The sequence below is a fragment of the Neoarius graeffei genome, chromosome 15 (assembly GCF_027579695.1).
Source record: "Neoarius graeffei isolate fNeoGra1 chromosome 15, fNeoGra1.pri, whole genome shotgun sequence".
NCBI lineage: Eukaryota > Metazoa > Chordata > Actinopteri > Siluriformes > Ariidae > Neoarius > Neoarius graeffei.
In genome coordinates this window covers 23878773-23884942 of record NC_083583.1, presented here as the reverse complement: position 1 = coordinate 23884942, position 6170 = coordinate 23878773, and positions in this window count along the sequence as shown.

Here is a 6170-nt window from a genome sequence, read left to right as displayed (position 1 = left end):
ACTTATGTTTTTATCAAAACCCAAGTTGAAGTTGCAGATGTTTGTGTTTCTATGGCTGGTTGTTAAACCATGTATCCTGTTTCTGCATCTTGACTTCTGATGGACTGCTTTTGCATCACTTGTTAGGTGGGGTTTACATTAGACCGTATCAGCGGATCATCAGATTAACGTTTTTAAAACGATTAGTGTGCACACAGCAACGCCAATACATGATTCGCGTGCACACAGCAATGCCAATACACGGATACGCTTGGCTCCGCAGGCATCCTGCGCTCCAAATCACTCCGCCCTGAACAGCAAGTGCCCTCTGGAGGGTGTGCACTCCGGCCCTGCGCAGCTCACAGAGCGCGCGAGTGGAGCGCACAAGCAGTGATTTGGGACTGAGCCGCTGTGTGTGCGCTCTCAGTGCATGTCGGGCATGCGCGTCACTTACCACTTGCAAGTGGAAGGATGGCAAGCCTAAAGACAATCATAAGTACACAATGGGCAGTATTTGCATCAGTATTTGCAGTATTTTCATACTTTTATACTCTTTAATGAAAGGTGATACAAGGCGGAAGTCTGCGCCGTTTTTCAGCAGTCGCGTCACATGACCAACGCCAGCGAATCAGGAAGGTGGATGTCACAGTGACGTTGTCCAATGACGACGCCAGCCAGAGCTCAGCACAGCGTATCCGCGTATTCTCAATGTTTACACAGCACCGGACCAGACACGATCTGGATTGAATACGTGGACCCTGGCGGATTCCTGTTTCCCGGCGTTTCCAGGCGTTTCAATGTAAACGGACAGTGCATCCGCGAAGAAAACGAGACAGATACGGTCTAATGTAAACTTGGCCTTAGGCTCTTCATATTCAAATGCATCTGAAACTCTCCTATTGTGGATCTGTATGGGGTATCAGGTTATGTTACTCAAACATGTGCCTTTCTATTTAGGCACTGCTGTAGGGACAGATCACAATACTGCCCAAGTGTACACAGTGTACGTATACACAATGCACTTAATTTCCTTCTAAAATCAACGTACAATACAAAAAGATGTAAAAGATAGACATGGACATGGTGGACCATACTGAAATTTATTTGAATTATTGACTATTAACTCATACTACACTTGAGACCTGCTGCTTTTTTTATTTTTATTTTTTAGAGGCAAACCACATTTACCTGTTGAAGGCTTTCCGGATTGAATTGATGTACAAACAAGCAACAAAAAGAATTTTGAAGAAAATCATTTCAGTAGGGCATAAAGAAAAAGGATTGAATCAAAGATTGACCTGAATCAAACTGAAGAGATAATGCTAGAAAAAATAGGTTTTGCTCTTTTAGTTTCTAAGGAAAATAATCAATTTTTCAATCCCAGATGATGATGAAGGCTGTTTATTCACACAATTGGACAGGGAAAAAAATCAGAAAAAGACTTGGGTGGTGCCTAAGAGTCGGCACAGTGGTGTAGTGGTTAGCACTGTTGCCTCACTGCAAAAAGTTTCTGGGTTCGAACCCCATGGCCGCTGGGGATCTTTCTGTGTGGAGTTTGTATGTTCTCCCTGTGGGTGTGCTGTGGTTTCCCCCACAGTTCAAAGACATGCAGATTAGGTAAAATACTCAGCCACTGGGGTTGCACAAACCAGTGTGTGCTTAGTGCCAGTCCCAAGCCTGGAAAGATTGGGGAGGGTTGCATTAGGAGGGGTATCTGGTGTAAAAATCTATGCCAAAGGGGTTGAAAATCACTTGGGATTTTGCCCTGTATTCTTCCCCTGTCACTATGTGACAATGATATGTTACTGTCCTCTTCTCATTGGTGCAAAGGACAGTTTCAGTGATCAATAGTATATAATTATTTGTTTTTATGAATACAACTTAGTTTTATTCAGAAAATAAATAAAACTAAATAAATAAAACAGAGAGAACCAACAACCCACTGATCACCCCAACGACTCTCTAGGCCGTTCACACCCAGCCCCCAGTGACCCACACGGTGTGAATACAGGAAGAATACAGGACAAAATCCCAATTGATTTTCAACCCCTTTGGCATAGATTTTGAGTCATCCTGTTGGTGGGCCACACCAACAGGATGACTCAACGACACCTTAGGATTGCTTTTCATCCATGAGAGGATAAATACCTGATACTCCCTATTAGTCAGACAGAACTGAAGAAGCCTTTCGGATGAGAGGTGAAACGTCTTCAAGAATCTTCAAGCAAGTCCAGTTGCTCTCTTTTACCACCCACAGTTAAATTAGTTTTAACTGTGTCCAGTTAGGTCACAGAAATGATTACACGAACATCTCTAACTGTAGATGGCTTTTTGTACAATGATGGGGAATGTACCATCAATGGGAAATACCAAAATCGATCAGGTCAGCTAGCTAGCTCAGATTACACCTGGATTTGATTCCAAAGACTTATTTATAACAATTGTGATTGAGAGGCGGCACGGTGGTGTAGTGGTTAGCGCTGTCGCCTCACAGCAAGAAGGTCCCGGTTCGAGCCCCGTGGCCGGCGAGGGCCTTTCTGTGCGGAGTTTGCATGTTCTCCCCGTGTCCGCATGGGTTTCCTCCGGGTGCTCCGGTTTCCCCCACAGTCCAAAGACATGCAGGTTAGGTTAACTGGTGACTCTAAATTGACCGTAGGTGTGAATGTGAGTGTGAATGGTTGTCTGTGTCTATGTGTCAGCCCTGTGATGACCTGGCGACTTGTCCAGGGTGTACCCTGCCTTTCGCCTGTAGTCAGCTGGGATAGGCTCCAGCTTGCCTGCGACCCTGTAGAACAGGATAAAGCGGCTAGAGATAATGAGATGAGATTGTGATTGAGAGACTTTCCACTGAACAGGTAAAGACATCACAAGTAATTTAAGGTGCTTCTTCTCTGTTGGTCATCATCATGGATATAGAATTTGTGTAGTTACTGTATTTGTGCTACTTTTGCTATGTAGCTTTAGACACTGCATTAAATGAAACCTTTGTTATTCCTTCAATTACCTCACTAGTTGCCATTCAGCATGATATACGTAAAGTGTATCTAAGGAAATTAACCATCTGGTATTTAGTTAGATTTCATGTGGACTAATGTTATCTTTATTTTTTCCGTGAGAGAAATGGGTTGCTCTCCGAATGAACAAAATGCAACCTTTCTCATTATACATATTGCTTAACAGAGTAGGTTTTGAAAGATTTTATGCAAGATTTAAACAAGAACAATTGAAAAAGAAACTGTGTGCAAGAAGTTTCTGGAGCTCAAACATACCTGAAACTAAATATAAAAGAAACAATTAAAATAAGGAACTAAGGAAATTATCTCACTGTTATTCACATATTACATTAGGAAGAAGGGCGGCACGGTGGTGTAGTGGTTAGCGCTGTCGCCTCACAGCAAGAAGGTCCGGGTTCGTGGCCGGCGAGGGCCCTTCTGTGCGGAGTTTGCATGTTCTCCCCGTGGGTTTCCTCCGGGTGCTCCGGTTTCCCCCCCACAGTCCAAAGACATGCAGGTTAGGTTAACTGGTGACTCTAAATTGACCGTAGGTGTGAATGTGAGTGTGAATGGTTGTCTGTGTCTATGTGTCAGCCCTGTGATGACCTGGCGACTTGTCCAGGGTGTACCCCGCCTTTCACCCATAGTCAGCTGGGATAGGCTCCAGCTTTCCCGTGACCCTGTAGAACAGGATAAAGCAGCTAGAGATAATGAGATGAGAGACGTTAGGAAGAATATTTTATTTCTGTTTTGTTGATAAGTGTCACCATTTTCTAAGCGGTTATATCTTTATTATACCACAGCGCTACTCCATCCATCCATCTCATTATCTCTAGCCACTTTATCCTGTTCTACAGGGTCGCAGGCAAGCTGGAGCCTGTCCCAGCTGACTATGGGCAAGAGGCGGGGTACACCCTGGACAAGTCGCCAGGTCATCACAGGGCTGACACATAGACACAAACAACCATTCACACTCACATTCACACCTACGGTCAATTTAGACTTACCAATTAGTCTAACCTGCATGTCTTTGGACTGTGGGGGAAACCGGAGCACCCGGAGGAAACCCACGCGGACACGGGGAGAACATGCAAACTCCGCACAGAAAGGCCCCTGTTGGCCACTGAGCTCGAACCCAGGAAACTTCTTGCTGTGAGGCAACAGCGCTAACCACTACACCACCGTGCCGCCCCCACAGCGCTACTGAATTCTCAAATCTGATTGGTCAGAAGGTGCTGATTAATTTTCTATAACAGCAGCTCTGACAGTAGTGATGTCTGTAATTCAAATCACAGGTTTATATTAATGCGCTTGTTCTAGTACGTTATTGCTTCCATAGTAACAGCTCAGCCAAAGGGACTTGTAGAGCAGATCTATCTAATCCTACTACTAAACAGATAAAGAAGTGTTATTTAACAAAGAAAACATTGTGCTGATATGGTTAAGCTGTCTGTAATGATTGATTTTTAATTAATTGATTTAATCTTTAGTTAACTAGAAGGAGTTTCTAGCGTCTTTGCAACAGTGAATTTTCCGCCACAGGAAACTCTTCAGGACAGTGGACTTTGTGCTTTTTGGTTTCTCAGTAACATGATGAATTATGCTTTATTTTGGTCTTATTAACTTTGTGAAAGAGAAATAAAGAAAGGCTGGTGAGAGAATGGCTGTTTATAGCTGCTATAGTGTAAGTGATAACTGAAGCTGACTTGTTTTGTGGACATGCCAAAACATGAAATGTAACTATAAAAGGATAAAACATACAAGGTGTCTTTTTTTTATTAATAAATTAACAATTGTCTTGTTGACAAATCACTGTGGTTTAAAAGAACGACAGGAAATGCTGTTATAGGAAAATAATAAACTTTGGGGTGGTGACATTAACTCCACTTCATATGGAACCACATCACACTACTGAGTCGTTGATTACTTTCCTATAACATCAACCCTCCCCCTATCATCATCATCGTCATCATCATCACCCCCCTAGGTTTAAATACAGTATCAGTCAAAGGTTTGGACACACCTACTCATTCAGAGGTTTTTCTGTATTTTGAGCATTTTCTACATTGTAGAACAATACTAGAGACATCAAAACTATGAAATAGTCAAGTTTATTTTTTTAGCGCTCTTAACAGTAGACATTGTCACAAAGCAGCTTTACAGAATTTACAGAAATATCACATGGACCATATATGGAATTATGTGGTAAACAAAAAACATGTTAGAAAAACTAAATGTTTCGTATTTTAGATTCTTCAGATTAACCACTGTTTACCTTGATGACGCTTTACACACTATTGGCATTATCTTAACCAGCTTCACGAGGTAGCTACCTGGAATGCTTTTCAGTTAACAGGTGCCTCGTCAAAAGTTTCATCATTATCCTTCTACAGGGTCGCAGGCAAGCTGGAGCCTATCCCAGCTGACTACGGGCGAAAGGCGGGGTACACCCTGGACAAGTCTCCAGGTCATCACAGGGCTGACACATAGACACAGACAACCATTCACACTCACGGTCAATTTAGAGTCACCAGTTAACCTAACCTGCATGTCTTTGGACTGTGGGGGAAACCGGAGCACCCGGAGGAAACCCACGCGGACACGGGGAGAACATGCAAACTCCGCACAGAAAGGCCCTCGCCGGCCCCGGGGCTCGAACCCAGGACCTTCTTGCTGTGAGGCAACAGCGCTAACCACTACACCACCGTGCCGCCCCTCGTCAAAAGTTAATTAGTGCAATTTCTTACCTTCTTAAAGCGTTTGAGATCTCATCTCATCATCTCTAGCCGCTTTATCCTGTTCTACAGGGTCGCAGGCAAGCTGGAGCCTATCCCAGCTGACTATGGGTGAAAGGCGGGGTACACCCTGGACAAGTTGCCAGGTCATCACAGGGCTGACACATAGACACAGACAACCATTCACACTCACATTCACACCTACGGTCAATTTAGAGCCACCAATTAGCCTAACCTGCATGTCTTTGGACTGTGGGGGAAACTGGAGCACCCGGAGGAAACCCACGCGGACACGGGGAGAACATGCAAACTCCGCACAGAAAGGCCCTCGCCGGCCACGGGGCTCGAACCCGGACCTTCTTGCTGTGAGGCGACAGCGCTAACCACTACACCACCGTGCCGCCCTAAACAGTATATAGTAAATAATAAAAATACAGTAAATAGCCCTATTCCACAACTGTAG